The sequence below is a fragment of the Amblyomma maculatum genome, chromosome 5 (assembly GCF_055883805.1).
Source record: "Amblyomma maculatum isolate TAMU_Amacu chromosome 5, ASM5588380v1, whole genome shotgun sequence".
NCBI lineage: Eukaryota > Metazoa > Arthropoda > Arachnida > Ixodida > Ixodidae > Amblyomma > Amblyomma maculatum.
The window spans coordinates 147,830,111-147,848,990 of NC_139348.1; the positions used below are offsets into that span (position 1 = coordinate 147,830,111).

The window sequence follows — 18,880 nt, forward strand, 5'->3', positions numbered from 1 at the left end:
TATTGATTGCCCACCTTCTACAGTCTCGTACTGTGACTAGCAGTATTGAAAATAAATAAATCTCAGAATTTATTCACATATTGAAGGGAACAGGTAGTTTGAAAATAAATCCTTGTTGTTTCCTCGACACAAATTTTCACCTGAACCAATTAAAATATATTGTACTGTCATGAAACAAAGAGTTCGGCCTCTGCAGGGGAGCATAATTTTGTCGCCGTACGGCGACGATTTCTTCAGAACTGACTAGTTCCGCTTGCGCTTCCGGAACGCAAACCCGATAACGTACGGAAACGAGTTCGGTATAATCATGTCAGGGTCATTTCATGCGTCATTAGTTTTGCGGCAGTCGGCGCTTCGTTCCTTAAAAAAATTGATGCACCTTTGTCTGAGAGCACCGCGAGGGATGGTGTCGTACCACTCAAACCACGTCTTCCCAGGTTTCATTCACATCAAGCCCAGGTGACGACTTCAGTTTCCTTTGCTTTGGAGATTTCACAACGCTAAATAGCCTTAATAAGGGAGACGGTCCGCTTCACTGACACCTATAAACTCGCTGACATCACGGCATACGGATGGTGTGGACAGCTGCGGCTGACTACTAACACCGGCGTACACAGTTCTTAGCCTGCTATGACGCCCATTGGCTCCGAAATCTCACTTGGATCTTCTTTTGCGTGGAGGAGGAAAAGATTTGACTGTTATTCTTGCATTCCTTAGCTGAGCCCTCAGTCGAGGGCTCCTTGTGGCGAGCAGGGTTTCGGATGGACACGACGAAGAGCAAAGGGCAGATGCCATCCTCTTTCAGACCTCTGGGTGTCTTTACGACCCGCGATGAACGTGAACGCAGAAAACCTTGGAAAAAAAAATAAACTTCGCAGTCAGATTACACAGCTTAAAGTCGCAGTTATGTTAGAAATATGCTCAAAATATCAAGATTTGATATCAATGTTTCGAGGATAAGCTGCAAATGTTAACCTGAAGTCTATATTCATCTGCGTGCGGAGATAATGTCTTTCGGCACCGTACCCTTCCAAGCTCTGCAAGAAAACATAACACGAAGATCGGTGACTTATAGTCTGTAGCTCCTGGTGAACTTGCGAGCCTAGTTAGAGGCCCCGACGTGCGTCAGTGGCTTACCAGTATAGCCTACCCTGTTCCGCTTTGGAAACGCGACTGCATGGTAGTAGGTCCGCCGACGGCGGAGTCTTTTCACCTCCATAAAATGTGATTATATCTGGTTACCTCGCCGTATTCTCTGAAAGTTGGATTTTATTATGTAAGGTACACGAGAGCTAGTTACGGTGGGCTAAAAGAAGGTTCGCATCTGGAGGTGACTCCAAATTGTCTTGACATTTGGGGATTTTTTTTTTCTGTCGCTGGATATATCAGCATTTCTAGTTTAAAGTGAATAGCATAGTCTTGAAACCACATGACTGCTTCTCATGTGAAATAGTGGCACTCAACATGGCTCACTGCATGTCTAGCGTGACCGCGATCTACACAGTGAGCCAACTCGTTGCCCTGTTACCCGAGTATGCCTGCCACCATAGTGGCTCCACCTCTGTTTGGTTCCAGTCTTGATACCTTAGGATTCGTGGTTTCCTTTTAGAACATGCCTCTAGCGGGAATTCCTTAAAACGACTTTGGAGTCTTTCCGTATGGTGCTTTAGTGCTGACCATTGCCATGACGAATGCTACCTCATCCGCTGTCCCTTAGTTTTTTTGTTTTTATTGAACAATGTTTCACCTGCGTCGTTCACGACCATGACCACGAACGAGTTACCTTATTCGTATTCGGGAGCGGCTACATGGGCAGTGTATTCAGAGTCTTCTACTTGGCTTCAAGGGTCTTTGCCCTTCATGAAAAACAGGAGGCATGATTTTTTGGTAGTGGTTTTATAGTGTGCATGTCCTTCACTTTGTTGGGCAGTTTTGGGTCTGCGTTTATTTTCAGGGATTCTGTCACGTAGCCCTATGTTGCCCAAAATCTCTCATCTGATGAATGTGATCGAGTCTCAACTGCGTTTTTTGCCCTGAAGCGGTTAAGAAGTCTTTTCTTATGGGTGAAGTATGGTAGCTCTAGAGATTATTTTCCTGCCTTGTGATCCCTCTGTTTAGTTTTTTTTTTCCGCCAGCCCTAGCTTTACATAGGCGATGGCGAACATCATTGTGCGTATCACAAAAACGCCTCAACCATTCGGGATGTATTGTGTACGGGTCAGCAAGACTCTCCTACTTTAAACGTCTGGATCCTGTGCAAAACCTTGGCCTGCGGCTTTCAACTGGCGCATACAGAATATCCCCCATGAATAGCTTCCATGTAGAAACAAATCTCTTAGACAGAACAATACTTGTGTGCTTACGTATTAAAGATAAGGTCCATCCCAAAATACCTGTGTCACTCCATAGCCAGTGCCCATTTAGAACATTTTTTAGCAATAAACCCCAGGCAACAAGACCAATAATTCTTCGTTTTGAACAAGCATGCCAAAAATTAAACCTATTTGACTCACTTCTAAACATTGCCCATAGTCTCTAACAAATTCCCCCTTGGTACAGCTTCCCTTCTGCATGCGACCTGACACTAACACAATTCGATAAAGCAGACGCCACCTGATCATATAATACAAGAGTTCCTATCCTTAGAGGAAAAGTACAAAACCATATATCATTATATACAGACGGTTTTAAAACAACCTTTTATGTAGGTACTGGTGTAGCAGAAGAAAAACTCGAAGAAACAGGTTGCCTTTGTGTGCAACAATTTTTACTGCTGAATGTTACACCATCTCATTAGCTGTGGAAAAGGTACACTGACTCACTCAGTGTAATGACAGCACTACACGCCAAAACTGCAACAAAACCCTTATTAGGAAATATAACACATTGCAGAACAGCTTAAACACTGGGACATGAAGTGAAATTCTGCTGGGTGCCAAGTCACGTAGAGATAAATGGAAATGAAGGAGCTTATGTATGTGCAGCAGCCGCCTAGAATGCAAATATTATAACGAGCAAATGTACCTCATAAACATGTTGTGAAATGTATACAAAAAAAAAAGGAATGGCAGGATTCATGGGACAAGGAAATCAATAAATTACACATACAATGGTAGAGGAATGGAAAACATGTATTCAAAAGCGTTTCATTGAAGTGGTTCCATGTCGTCATCGTATCGGTCGCACACGTCTTACACAACTTTTTACTAATGACACACGATCAGCCTACTTATGAAGAATGTGGAGAGCTGCTCACAATCAACCACATTCTTATAATTCTGCACAAAACTTTATTACCTACGACAGAAGCACTTCCCACAACTTTACAATGAACATATACCATTACACCCATGCTTAGTTTTAGGAGAAAGGTGACCCGTTGATAATTTTTCCATATTTTCGTTCCTAAAAGAAGCAAAGATTTTAAATAAGTTATAGAACCTATACTAATTATTGAGACTCTATAATCAAGTCCAGATTTTAAACCTTGCTTTTGGCGCATGATGGCCTTAGTCGCCAATGTGCCATAAAACACAACACAAAACACCACCATTCGACACAAATTTCATTGGCTCCCTGTCTTTTATTGACTATTCACCTTGTCAGCATGGTTGTCATGTTATTTGTCGACTTATGTCTGTTGTCTGTTTTTATATTGTATTTCATCATCAGTCCCAGGACCCTGAATTTGTCCCCTCTGGCTCCCGGTGTTTCGTTTACCTCTACCAGAATGTCTCCAGCGTTGATATCGCGTTTTTTCGCCCTCTGATTCAATAGCAATTATATTTTAAGTTTTCACAAGCCGTGATTTTTGTGGAAAATCAAAACGTAAACTTCCTTGTACTGAAGGCCAAATGATCAGCAACAATACCTAGATTTCGCCAGTCATTACACTAGGCATTATATGCAAGGAATATTTGCAGGACAGCTGACACGGATTAGGACCTGCAGCCATAATAATGATTGCTTGAAGAAACTACATTCATAAAAGCAACACTAATTCAAAGAAACGATTCCTGTACCTTTCTAAATACGTCCCTCGAGAAAGCAGCCAATGTAATCCACAACGACCTGCTCACGGAATGACCAAAAGCTAACACTGAACGCTAGCCATGTTTTAGAGTTGCACGTTGAGCTGGTTGGTCACAGATCTCTTGGAAGAAGGCAGCAGAGCAGGTAACACAAAACATAAGAAGCATACACAAACACAAGGACAACGCTGCACTGACAACTATATTGAGAAGAACCCGCATATCGTCTCCCTTCACTTCACGCCTGCAGCCAACTTCTTTCTTGTGTTTACGCCCTGCCGGTTTGCGCAGAAATTCTAATTCTTTTTTCAACAAAACCGCTGAAGGCATACTGACACATTTGTCTCCCGAGTCACAGATTGCATATGCTTCATAAATTTCCCTTGCTAACTTATCCTTTATCTTTTTTATAACCTTAACATTATGAAGGTCAGCTGGACATTTTTGGCCTCTACAAGCAACGCATTCTTTGCAGTGCACCGCGAGATTAGTGCCAGACTTGTCCGATATTGCCATGGCGTGCTCTCTAATCCTGTCATTGAGACACCTTCCTGTTTGTCCAATATATGTTTTCCACAATGAAAGGGAATCTGATAAACAACCCCCTGAATACAGAGTACCTAGTCCGGTGCGAAGTTTTGCATCCAAATTTGAAGTCCTGGTTGTTAACCCGCACACACATCCCTTTAGCTCTGTTAGGTGCCGTTGGAATAACCTAGATGCCATGTCTTTGAACAATCTTCATTAAATTATGGGTGAAGCCATGCATATATAGTACCACTGACTACTTATTTCTTTGAGTAAGGTCTTCTTTTCGAACCCTCCGCTTGATCGGCAGGAAAATGCTTTCTATTATGCTACACAGCAAATACTCAGGATACTCTGCCTCTAGAAGCCTCTCAGTCTGGCTTAGAAAACTGGTTTTGATGCGGTGGTGGCATGATTTGTTGAGAGCCGACGTCAATGCAATATAGCCATGTTTTGTAACGAAATACCCCAATACCCTTCCAAACATAAATGATATTCTTCGGAAATATCACTCCATGCTAAAGCCTAGCGAACGCCTGAAAAAAAAATTCTCGGAGGCACCAAGGGTAACATAGTTCACAAACCTCAGATATATTCTCGTTCATTATAAACTCGACAAGGATGAGGAGGAGGAGTAAGGGAGGGCGGAAGGCAGGGATTTTAACCATAAAGAATGAATTCCGGTTGGCTACCCTGCACTGTGGAAGGGGAATGGGGGAATTAAATGGGGAGGGTAGAAGAGTAGAGGAGGTGAGAAAGCCAGTCTGTCAATCAGGCTAGTCTCTCTTAAAAAGCGAAGCAGCTCCGTGTAGGCAGATGACGTTTGGGGCCATGGTCCCCAGATCTTTCCTTCCGTTAAGGGGTGAGCGTCCAGACGACCCAGTGCAGTACGCAGCGTAAGTCGTTCAGTTGCAAAAACAGGGCAATCACTCACAAGCGTTCAACACAATAGCCTTGCTCTTGATCCAGATGTAAGACGTTCTCTCATTTACAGGAGGACACCACGGTGAAAAGTACTGCAAGAGATTTCACTTTTCATATAAATTCAGGGTTAATTGAAAACATTATTTACCTTCTAGAATGCCCATTCTACCATAGAGACTAGATTGGGTTGTCAGGGAAATCAATTAACATAGTCAAATGGTCATCGGGCAGACACAGGCAAAACTCCTCAAAAGCAATTCCCCAACATTTCAATCAAAACGACCATGGGTTCCATGATAAATTATTTTTTCTAGTAAGGCTTTAAACCTTCAAGGAACAGAAAATATGGCATATCAAATCCATACATTTGTAGCATTAAACCCACATGAAGAAATATTGCGGAAACCCCTACGCCATAACTAGCCGGGAAAATAATCGCGTATAGCATTATTTGCACAGCTTGTTCACAGAATTTGCCTGCTTTATCTCACTCCACCCCCTCCGCTTCGCAATAGCATAAGCTGCAGGTGTTTGTCCAAACATCTTTTCTTCTTATCAGTTCTTACTTTCGTTCCTCTTTGAATCATTTTCTTCGGATAATGTCAGACGTGGGAGGCATGGTTCACTTGATTTGATATTATTCTTTCTCCTCCCCTCCTTTGCAAAAGCTCTTGCTAACTAGTCCTCTGCAGTTGCTTTATCAGGACCCTTTGGAATGCCTGTCTCCATTCAAAAAAGGCGTGTCAGGCGCTTTAGGCGATGACTCATCATTGACCCCGCACTGTAGTTTTATTTGTTTTTGTTGCTGCCGCGTTTTATTCTTTTGTCAGGCCACGAGATCACCGAGCGCAGGCTCATAAATTCGTACTGAAGGAAACATTCCTTCCCTCCTTGCCCTGCTTCTTTCTCCTCCACCCTCCTCCCTCCACCCTCCTTGGCTTTACTTCTTCGGAAGCAAAGCACATTTAAACCCCCGCCAATGATGATCGCGCTGCCCAGACGGACAAGTATTCTTGTCGAAACGTTGGCTCGGCGTGCGAACTGAGGCTCCCCTTAAACCATTTTTCAGCGCTCTTTTATACTGTCTGCCATCTTCTGTCTCGTTCTACCCTAAAACAGGTATAGATTCTCGTAATATTTGCACTCTAGCTCTGCCATGCAATACCCGATGATAAATGCCAGAGTGCAGTTCGAAAGAAACTGCAGAAACATTGCAGACATTCACGCCTATTTGCGTCCGTCATATATAAAGAAATCGGAGAGGAGACTTGAAATTGGCCCCGGGAAGCGCGTCACTACTGCACAATTGTTTAGTATTCTCACTCAACGCCAGAGGACGCAAGCGTGAAATGAAACGCCCTTGTATTCAACTGTGCAACCTTCTTGTTGCTGAATAATTATCTTATGTTTTAAAACAACTGCATTGTCACATATATAAAGGCATAATTTACTGAAAACAAGGACTTTCCGGTCTTCCAGTCGTCTGCACTGTTGGCACATTACTCTGGGCGTCGGCTGCGTCGGTGTTATTGTGCAGTACCAAACGACTTTTCGTGCATTGGGCAACAGGTGAGTCACGTCATCAAAATAATGCTGCTTAAGAATGATTACATAGACTAGTTACAGGCTATTGCTGTGCTTTTACATCGCAGCGAGCTGTTCCTATACGGCGTAGTACGACGTATAACTAGCGGCGCCAATATTATCGTTCTTTTTATACAATTAATGGGATGGAGTGACATGGTAATAGCAGAAAGGAATAAAGCATACACTCGGAAGACATGTGAATTTAAGAAGTCTGTTTATTACTCCGACAGTCTCGGAATGATGGTTTATCTCGGGGTGAAACGCATTTCATGCCGTATTCTAGAGCAGGCTCAGGTAATTGGCGCTGATTGAAAATAAATCTTGGAAGGGTTCGTATTAGAATCTTTCAGATAAACTTTAACTGCACCTGTATTTGTGTGCCAGCGTTTTTGTATTGTGGCGCGATTAGCTAGTTTTGACTTGTGGATATGGTTTCGGTAATTCAGAATAACATGCATATATTGGCCTTTTTCAGATTATGCTGCTATGCCATCAAGCTGCCCTTCCTATGGCAGCTACTGCTCTGTGAAGAGTTGATACAACAACGAGTGCACGCGCAAGAAGACAGGAACTGGTTTCTTACGCATAACACGCGATAGCAGGTGCGTTAATTTTTTTTTTTTTTTGGAACTCTTTACAATCACTGTTTGCTCAGTAAGGATGGAATAAAAAGATATTTATTCGATCTTAAGGCGCTACGCTCGTAATGGGAAGGCTTGCGCTAAACGACTTCTTCCTTCGAGTTTGAAGTATTGCAAATTATTAGCGTTACGGATTAATAATAATTGCGATTGTTATTTTGGAATGCTTGCATGGCGGCGTGCTAAATAAACTGTTGTTTTTAATTTAGACGAGCCCTGAAGAAAAATTGGAAAAAAGGATAAGCAAGCAGGACCCTTGCTCTGAAGGTTTCAGTTGTGTCATTCATATCGTTTAAAGCGTTGTAGGCGCTAATCTAAGTCCCCAAAACAAAGCAAAATTATGCCTTTTGGTCACTGCCATCATGTCTGGCTATGCCCCGCCGTGGTCGCGCAGTGGTCAAGGTGCCAGACTACTGTACCAGAGTACCCGGGTTAGAATTCAACCGCTGCTGGCTGCATTCTGATGGAGGTGACGTGAAGGGGTCCATTGCTGTGCGAAATCTTCAGATCTCCAGGAGGTCAAAATTATTCAGATGAATAACTGTAGATGACTAATTACTGCAAGATTACCGGAATAGGCTTCGAGTAGCGGATCCCTTGTATCGAAATGTCCTGATATCCACAGTGCGTTAAACGCTCGGAACTTTTTCGTGGATAGTTGACTGATGATTAAACTGCGGGATGCGCTTCTGCAAACTTGACGGAGCAATCTTCGGCCATTAACTCACTAGTGACAGAAGGGGCTTCTGTGATTAGTAAGTGTGGTATTCATGTGCACACGTTTTGCTGATACATTCTGCAGGCTGCTTGCAAGATTCGTTTGGCTACAAGATCCGAGGGACTTAACAGACTTCAGAGGGTGCCTTTGATGACGAGTTCAACAGTAGCTCTCTGACAATATCGTACTGCACATGGTAAATATGGTTGTAATATATAGCTGTTTCTAGTGTAATATTTTATATTCACATTAGCTGATATCACTTTGCAGGCTGCTTGCAAGAATCGTTTGGCAGCAAGATCTAAGTGACTGAACAGACGTCAGAGGGTACCTTTGATGACGAGCTCAGCAGTAGCTTTGAAAATATCGTACTGCACATGATAAATATAGCTGCACTATAGCTGTTCCTTCAGTAATATTTTACACCTACATTTGCTCATATCACTACTGCAGGCTGTCTGCAAGATTCATTTGGCAGCAAGATCAAGTGACTGAACAGACTTCACAGGGTGCCTTTGATGACGAGTTGCTTTCTGACAATATTGTGCTGCATATGGTAAATATGGCTATACTATAGCTGTTTCTTGTGTAATATTTTATATTTACAATTGCTGATATCACTTGTGCAGCTTGCTTGCAAGATTCGTTCGGCAGCAAGATCTGTGACTGAACATATTTCAGAGGGTTCTTTAGATAACTGGATATACCTACTGTTATGCTCAGTGCTGAATTTGCACTTTCACTGAGTTTTATTGTGCGTTCAGTGCACCGAAGTCTGTCTGTCTGTCTGTCTGTCTGTCTGTGTCTGTCTGTCTGTGTCTGTCTGTCTGTCTGTCTGTCTGTCTGTCTGTCTGTCTGTCTGTCTGTCTGTCTGTCTGTCTGTCTGTCTGTCTGTCTGTCTGTCTGTGTCTGTGTCTGTGTCTGTGTCTGTGTCTGTGTCTGTGTTTGCCTCTTTCTGCATCTGTGTCTGTCTGTCTGTCTGTCTGTCTGTCTGTCTGTGTCTGTATCTGTGTTTGCCTCTTTCTGCATCTGTGTCTGTCTGTCTGTCTGTCTGTCTGTGTCTGTATCTGTGTTTGCCTCTTTCTGCATCTGTGTCTGTCTGTCTGTCTGTCTGTCTGTCTGTGTCTGTATCTGTGTTTGCCTCTTTCTGCATCTGTGTCTGTCTGTCTGTCTGTCTGTGTCTGTATCTGTGTTTGCCTCTTTCTGCATCTGTGTCTGTGTTTGCAGAGCCCGTGGCCGCAGTTGCGATGTATGCATTGTTAGGCGGTAAGTCGGTGCTTATTATGTTAAGAAAAACGCGCTTTGGGCCTTTTTCAGCGTGCACTTACTATTGCAAGACAGCACGTGTGAAGATAACGGCGTCCTCGTGTTCCGTCCATGTGCACTATGGCCGTATTACGCACCGCTCTTAATTTTGAAAGCGGGACGCCAAAATGACGAGGCTTCGCAATGCGAAGTTTGACGAATAGCGGAATTGGCCAGTTACAAGCAAGATTACTGCGGCTATTAGCAGGGCCTCGCCAGGAAGCATTTATTTACTCTAGGGACTGCATGTTGTAATTTTTGTGTAAACGCCGCGAAGAGCACCACAAATGTTTTATCTAAGCAACATTAATTGAAGCTAAAAAACGGCAACGAAAATAAGGAGCATTCTCAGTATTGAAATTACATTTCTTCTTGGGTAATAATTTTCGCCGCGACAGTCCGCTGACGAGCGCGAAGCGTGTACAAGGCGGCGTGTGAGAACAGCTGATCCTGTGGCTAGTGCCTGCTTATTTTATGTGTCCTCCAAAATGAAGGTACTATGCTAACGCTTCTAAGAGCGCAGAAAAATGTTATTGAAGCCAGGAAGGCTGGAGGCCTGGAGTGATATATTCGAAAGGAGCACTAGGCACGGAAATCTACGAAGACAACTTGTTGAGGTGAGTCATTGGTCGGTGCTTACTATCGATTGTAAACGTGCTTTATGGGTACTAATTAGCAGGTATGTGAAGTGTGGTTGTGCAGCATTTTCTATGTTAAATACGGGACGAATATGAAGTACTAAGTTTCGGGGAAAATAAAGTTGTGCGGCCGTATAATCGCGTATTTGTGTTTGTGGCACACCAAGGAATACGTTAAGAGCGAATACGATTGTGGCAGCCAAGAAGGGCTAGCAAAATAGGTGAACTGCTGCAGTGGTCTTCGTCGCTCTTGCCCAGCCATAACTGCAATGCAGAGCCCGCGCGTATGTGCGTGAAAACCTAGCCTACAGGGAGCAAAGTTACAAACTACGCGCATGTAGAATTTATTTCCCTGCCAAATTGTCGGCCGTGAATTGGTATCATTAACTGTTAATCATTCGAAATGGCGTCGAAAGACCCAGCCAAGCGGTCCGCTCACGGTCCGCACGGATGTCCCGCGGCCGGATGCTCATAATGTTGGATTTCCTTGAGCCGCACCCGCTCTTGGAACTCGCCGTTTCCCCACGGTCTCTAGCACATCGCAGGCTCCAGCTCTGGCCTGAAAGTCTCAATCTGTCTGGCTCCACACGTGGCACCTTTTGTGAGCTGCTGAAAGAAGGAATAGGCGAAACTTCGGGCGATGCAAGGGTGAGCGTGTCAAGTTCGGTCCGTATTAAACGTGCCTTCAACATACTTATCCGCATTTTGTCAAGGGTATAGGGGACTTCAAGGACATTCTCTTTGAGCAATGTACCTATATGATGAATTTCGAGACGCTAATGAATGAACCTGCGGCGCTGTGCCTTCTTGCAGAATCAAACGAGGTATCTGCCCGTATATCGCTGGGCAGTGCGCCGGGGAGAAGCGGTCCGCAGTCCGAGGCACCCTCACCTCATGAAAGGTGAACCATTTAAGCTTTTGATGTGAAAAGTTTACACATTTTTATTATTGACCTCGCTGTGGCTTTGTTTGGTTTAGACAAGCGTAGGAATGCCTATGCTGGAGTTTGAAAATGCCATTTCACATAGTGTACCTTCTCTTTTATTCTCATTTCTTTTCTTCAGAGTACCTCTGTACCAAATAAACATTGATTTTACACATACACAATGCATGCTCTGCTGACCAGATACGTCTTGCAGAAGCTTTCACGCATACGAGAGCAGCGAAGGGGAGCTGATTCTGTATGAGGAGGAGGAGCAGCTGCAGCCGCAACATGAAGCTCGTGACAAACTTCTGAGTTGGCGTGGCAGTATTCAGGCGGCTTTAGCTAGCCGCTTTAATCTGCAGAAGAAGCTACAGTAACAATTGTTATACAGTGCCTGCAAAACTCTCCTTCATCTCTGCCATTGTACAAGCATTTTACATTTACAGTGGGAATTAAGTCGCCTTGTGGTGGTTTGGCCAATATGCAAAATAAGTACGATGACATAATGGTGGTTATTTCACTAACTGTGACTTTGTTTTGTGTTACTGCTCCTTTGTGTACATGTCAGTAGTAATCTTAGATATATGATCAGTTTCCTTACTCAACAGCGCTCGACATTGTATGATAATGTGCTCTTTACCCTTCTAATACCCCCTCCAACCCAGCCAGTCCATTCGAGCCCACCTGACCTACCCAGCCTTCCGAGCGCGCCAGCCCCAACCCCTCCAAGCAAGCCACCAGGGCCACCACCCAGATGTAGGCAGGCGGCAGGGGAGGGTGAAGCTTCTCTCATAAGCAGGACAACGCAACCAGCAGGACGTCGCGTTTCACCGCGCGTTTCTCAGCACTCTGAACAATTGTTTCGAAGAGCAGGCAGGTACGTGCAGACACCACAAATCCCATTGGCACCACCGAAGCTGCGTAATGCAACATGATGCAGCTGCATTCATTGATCAACATGTTTGCTTCAAGTTTGCGTTACCTTTTCTCTTACGAGACGTGCTACACATCTCAGTACTTCACACCTAACATGAAGGTAAAATGATCCCTCTATATCGATTTTCAGGAACTTTGTTTTCATTCAGGCTTTTTTTTATATGCAGGACCGCACTGCAACGGTGTTAACGCGCCAAACTACCTTGGCACTGCACGGCATGACAGCAGCAACCTGGAAGGTGGCAGCTGCCACTGAGCGCTTTCGAGGTAACTATTCTCTATTACATGAGTTACTCGTGCAACTCAGTATCTAACCCTGTGTTTGGAGCATCATAGCCGAAATTATGTTTGCGCCATAAAACATAACTCATGGGGGTAGTAATAATTTTACTCATCCGTGTGGAGCCGCTGCCCCCTCGTCATAAGTGTTGTATAATATCAGTGTGGTTTTCTATGTATCTGTTACATCTTTTTGAGAGCCAGGCAAGTTATTTAATTTTTTTTTCAATCAATCATTTATTTCAATAAATATACAAATTGCAGAAATGTTGGGCCAATAGCCGAAGCTAGTTAAGTCTTAATGAATTTCCTTCCATATGCTGTCAGTAAGATGCAAAAATACATATAGAAAATTTCACTGATAAAATCCCCGCTTAACACAACCTTTACATTGATGTGGGGGCAGCAACTCCACATGAATGAGTAAAATGATTATTACCCATGAGTAGGTTTTATGGCGCAGAAGCAGTATTGGCTATGATGCGCCAGACACAAGGCTAGATGAGTGGTACGCGCAGCTCAGGGAAGAGGGAATAGTCACCTCTAAGTGCTCATTGGCAGCTGAGATGTTCCAAGCTCCTACTGTCATGTCCTGCAGTGCCAAGGTAAGTTCACGTGTTGACACAATTGCTGCAGTGTGGTCCTGGATATAAAAAGAGCTTGAATGAAAAAAACCATTCCTGGAAATAGACATTGAGGGATCATTTTACCTTCATGTAAAGTGTGAGGTACTGAGATCATCGTAAATGTTACATCAGTGCAGTTTTCTGTATGTATTTTTTACATGTTACTGACAGCATAGCAAAGTTGCAGCGGGCAGATTGTGTGCATTTTTTTGTTTCCTTGTTACGTGTTTGCTTTTTACTTTTCATTTTTTAATGACACCCTCTGCAAGACGCAAAGGCTATTCGTGTGCATAATTGTTTTACTTGTTACGTTTTTTATGACAGCCTCTGCAGAGTGCAGATGTTCATTATTGCATTTTTTGCACTTTGCACATTGCTTTTTTTTTTAACCTACTGAAAGGCGCCTAGTACCCGTTTAGTTCATTTTTGGTTAACCGCCCGAAAGCGACTGTAGTGTAGGGCTAGGACCTACACTAGGACCATCTAGGATATTTTAACGGGCACTGAGATCGCACAGCACACGAGCCTCTACTATCTTGCCTCCTTCGAGATGACAACGCTGCAACCGGTATCATGTCCGCATCTTTCCGGTCAGCAGCTCAGTACCATAACCACTGAGCAGTCATAAGTCTCATGTTCATTCCTTTCTTTTACGCATTGAGTTTAATGCCACCCTTTTCTCGATAGCAAAATGCGAGAGTCAATGTCCTCAAGAGACTCGTGTGCTGTGAGGAATGCAGTAGCAGAGGGTTCCGGATTACTTTACTACGCTGGTGTTCTAACATGTGCCACCAGTGCCCACTTAATGCGTACCTTTCTTGTTTCACCTCTATTGAAATGTGGCCACTGTGGCTGAGTATGAACCCGGGTCCTCCACCACGGTAGCTAGGCACCCCAAATGGGCTTCCCATCTCATGTCCTCCGCGTTCATTGTTATGCGCTATTTATTTCGTCCAACGGTGCATGTCTTCTACTTCCTGTCTTGTATAACCTCTGCTCACAAGTCATGTGTGTTTTTATACTTTCTACATGTATGAGGATTTTCTGGTCATGGTACGATCATTGTTCCTTGCAATATGTGTGATGCATTTAGCTGTACAGCGTTCTCCTCGCAACTGCTATAGTGTTCAACAGTGAACTAAACTTTTATTTGTCCAAAGTGTAATTGAAGCACGAGTAATTTCACATTACCTTCCTCCCAAGCGAAGCCATATGGCTACAAAGCAAAGCCACGCATCTTTCACAGAAACTGACATACTTTCCTGGTTAGCTCAGCTGGCAGAGCTACCGCTTCGGTGAAGCGGTGGTCCCGGGTTCGAACCCCGGATCAGGAATAAATTTTAACAATGAAGTTTGTGTGCAAGCTGTTTAGCTTTTCTTTGTAGTCATATGATATTGCTCATATAGATACTGAGTAATCATTCCCTTATTACCAAAATATACTGTACCTAGGCTGAAACCCACGCATTTTGTACATGCTAAATGGTTTGTAGTCATGCAGAAATGTATTCGATATTGGACATGTGGGTGGCGGTTTAATACTCGTGTGTGAAATTGCATTTCGCTTCCACAACTCGCCTAGAAGCTATGACACATACAAAACTTCTAATCTCCTTGTCGAAACGTTTACTCGGCTTGCGAACGGAGGCTCCGTCTCAACTCTTGTTCAGTGCTCTTTCTTTTGCGTAGCCATCTTTTTCTTTTGGTCTACCCTGAATCCTTGTCAGTAAATTGAGGCATTTAGCATAGCACAACCGACTACAGCTACTTCGTGACGTTAGCGGGGAATGAGCTGATTGTCCCCAGCTTGCCGAATCCTCCGGCATATTAGAGGCACATGATGCCATCTGTATCCCTAAGGGTGATCTGTACACGCGTACTGACGCACGCGGTAGTGACAGATGGTAGTGGTCAGGAGTAGCGGTAACTAAAACTACTGTGTGACTCAAAAATAAAAAGACTGGTCCAATATATTGTACATACAGAATCAGTTCTCTATTACATTATCACCTTCAAAGTAGTCGCCTTCAGCTTCACACACTTCTGCATTCGCTGCTGCCACTGCTGGTAACAGTTCTAGAACGAGGTTTTTGGAAGGCTCTTCAGGAGATTCTCCGTTTTTGCCTGAACCTCTTAAATTGAGATAAAATGGCTTCCCTTTAAGCAAGATTTCTCTTTAGGAAAGAAAATAAAGTCGCATGGAGTCAAATCAGGTGATTAAGGAGGATGCTCTATCACAGTAATGTTTTTACTGATCAGAATCTTCTTGACAGACAGGGTGCATTGTCCTGCGTTCAACAGGCATCCGTCAATCCCCAACTGTGACCTTTTTTCCTACTTTTTTCACCACCTCTTTTTATAGTACTTCAAGGAAGTAGTGCTGATTAACAGTGTGACTAATGAAAATCCGTTCAATCATTACAATAGCGCTCTTCTATCAAGCTACACACTTACTCTCGTGTATTTTGTGTCAAGCATGTAGCACAGTGCAGTGCTGCATGTATTTAATTCAGTCTTTCTTGATCAAGCTCCACAGAACTGCGGCAGTCAGCAATGAGGTCGGATATTTATTCCTAAACCTGGTAAATGGGTGTCACAACAGTATCACCATCAAAAATACTGTTATTGCTTTGAAGTGGGCTAATCTTTTGGTACTTCAATGATCGGCCATAGTCAGATGGCTCCAAGGAGCGGTAGTTCATCGCTCGAGAAAAAAATGTAAAAGGATGACCTCGTATGCTGTGGAGATATCGCAAGAGAATATTTCGTGTTTTCTGTTATGTAAAACGTACATCCGCATATTAAAAGCGACACTAGATGATATACCAAAGCCGGCGTTCAACGCTCGACGCAGTTGTTAAAAGAAAGGAGTGTTGGCATTTTTGCCTTTAACCTCTCCATATTCAGACTAGAGTTAGGGCCGCAGAAACGATTACAAATGTAGGCAGTTCTGAAGGTTGTCACCGTTCTTCAAAGCCTGCTTATGGCTTCATTTGCAACCTTGTGAAGAAATATTCGGGCCAAAGCCTTCAAGCGCTCATGCTCGTGGTGACTGTTCGGTGATTACGCCCACTTCTCCGCACCGGCCCACACCCACCTCTCTCCCCGGCGACAAGTGGCGGCGCCGAAGCGCATGCGCAGCTGCAGATAGCAACCGTGACGTCAACTGCACTGGCAGGCGGAGCGAGTACGCTCTGCAATGGCGCTCCTTCGCCAGACATGTCGTTGCAGTCGAATAAGAGAGTTGGATGGCTCCCAAGTCGCCCAGTGATTCCGCACCAAGCGGTTCGGATAAGCGCAAGAAGGCGCGTTCTCCAGCCCCAAATAGCAGACGATCAAGGAAACAATGTGTCAACGGCATCTCCAGGCTTCTCCTGGGTCTGAGGCGAGATGCGGGGCGAAAGCGTTTGAGTAGGCGCAATGCTTCGCCTTAGACGAAAGCAAGGCCGTGTTGGCAGTCATTGGCAGTCGAAGTGGCTCGGCAAAGGCTTTCGCCTAGTGCACTTTATTCAGGCCGCCAAAGTTCCCAATAGTTTTTAGCACGTTCTATAAAGAAATATCCCTATTCTTTATGATATCGGTACGCATATAGCCACACGAATATTTAATATAGCGTGAACACCGGTTCACTAAGTGATTCAGGCTCTAACAGGTATCACTCGTCTTCATTTCTTCGCGGTGCTCGCATCGGTACGCGAGCCGGGCTTCGCATTTGAATGGACATTGTCGGGTGAGAGTAATTTTACACGTCCTGAGATAAGCTTGGTAACCACAAAACAGACAGCGGCGTCCAGTAAAATGCTCAATATGGATCACCTGCATAGGGCCGGTGGTTTGTGGCGGCCATGAATTGCTGTAAATGAATGAACGGCATTTCTGAACGGCAGTTAAGTTCTAAGAATATTAAGTATAATAATTTACCTCTATTTTGCCTGTATTTCTATAAATAATGATTCTATACTATTGATGCCTCCGTATGGTACGGTGCGCTATACAATGAAATAAATAAATAATGAATTAAAATAATGAGTAGATAAAAGCGTGGTACATGTTTCTTATGAGCTGAAAAGCTGAATCGGCAGCGGAAAGAAAGGCAATGGGATAGCACGGTAGCCCCAAAAGTGCAATCTTTCACGTTCAATATAGGCGTGGGGGCGGCAAGAAATACGATTTGGTGCAACTGACGAAAATACTACTCCAAACAAATCGTGAGCGCAAGTAACTAGCCTAGCGAATTGTGATGGTGGTGCAATGGTGGCACAAAGCCTTAAACGCGGGCTTTTGTCGCGAATAATAGCGCTAGCCAAAATAGGGCTGTCAAATAAATGTTGTGGCGGGGCTGAGCACACCGGAGTGCCTACAAATTGTGTACGCATTCTTCCAATCCTTTATTTGTATTATACATTACCCCAAATAGGTATTATATATGATTTGTATAACAGGAGGTAGCTTCTTTAGTCGGTTAGGAAGTGTTCATGGCTATAGCTCTTGCGCTCATGTAAATTGGACTAAAGTACTGGAACATATAAATTGCTAATCGTTCTTCCGTAAGCGGTTGCTGTTGACAGCCTTCAACACTCCATCCAGTATTACCGTTCTGCAGACACAACTTCACCGCAGCATCAAGTCAATAACGCTAGATAAATTATAAGAAACAATTGTTGATGTCATGTTGTAACTGTTTAAAAAAGGCAGACATGTATAAAATAGTTGCTTAATTATGCCCGAAAATATTCAATGGGAGAACACGGTCTAGGGCTTACGATCAATTATCTGCATCTGACCCGTACAAGAAAAATGTGGGCAAGCCGCAGTTCAGCCTGCCGCTGTAGAACCCGCATCGGTCCTATGTCATTATTTCAGAGGCAGACGGCAAAAACCACCAAAAGCGGCGGCACAAATCTGTCCGAAGTAGGACCATCCGGAGAAGTGGGCCGGATGTGCACATTTGTTAATGCAGGGAGAATATGGACTGCCTGCATCGGCCCCAAGTGGGGCCTATCGTAGTGTCTCTCGGCAACCCCCTTCAGGCTGTGTTCGCCCCCATTGTAGCACCCGTATCCAGCCCACCGAAGATGGCCTGCTTTGCCTACATCGGACCCACCGGGGTCCTCACGTCACGGCCAACGTTGTACTGTATGGGGCATTTGAATAATCAGGCTCGCTTAGCTAGCCTCTGCAGCAGCAGAGAAGGAGGAGTATCTGCCTTCCTCTCCAGCAACTGCACATATGGCAGGACATCACATATGCTGTACATAAGGCATGAAATTCACTCGGCTTCTGTTCAGCTGAATATAACAATAAATAACAAGTCTTATTGTTTTCAAATCCGAAAATCGAAGAAGTAATACACTTCATTACAATTATTATGTTTGAGGTCAAAGAGCACGGTCAAAGCTGTAAGCTTTAAGAGGCGGCGTCCATACTGTAGATTTATCTCGAACTCCTCATAAAAGTGGTAAAGAACGCCAAAACGCCAAATGTGACTTCTGACACTGGCTTAGCGCCATAAAAAGGAATATTTTGCAGAAAATTATCTACATATTCAAGGCGCTGAAAAGAACGCTTTCTTGAAAATGTTGCTGCATATTACCGTGCCTCTCATGTTTGTAAACAATGCGCTAGCTGAGATGGATACGGACCCAGAGTACTAAGCAAAATTTTGAATAACGTAATATGTGTTGACTGCATTTTTATATCTGACAAATCATGCTGCATTATCGCAGCGGCTTTGCAACATAA

The 18,880-nt window shown here is 43.9% G+C and overlaps 1 long non-coding RNA gene and 1 other non-coding gene across 3 annotated transcripts in view; one reads left to right on the forward strand and one right to left on the reverse strand.

Moving 5' to 3' along the window:
• The window catches only part of LOC146189890 (uncharacterized), a 101,697-nt gene that overhangs the window by 65,450 nt on the left and 17,367 nt on the right, over positions 1-18,880 (reverse strand). The window lies entirely within an intron of this gene.
• TRNAT-GGU (transfer RNA threonine (anticodon GGU)) lies at positions 14,399-14,472 on the forward strand. The gene has a single exon. It is a non-coding gene; the product is annotated as a tRNA-Thr (tRNA).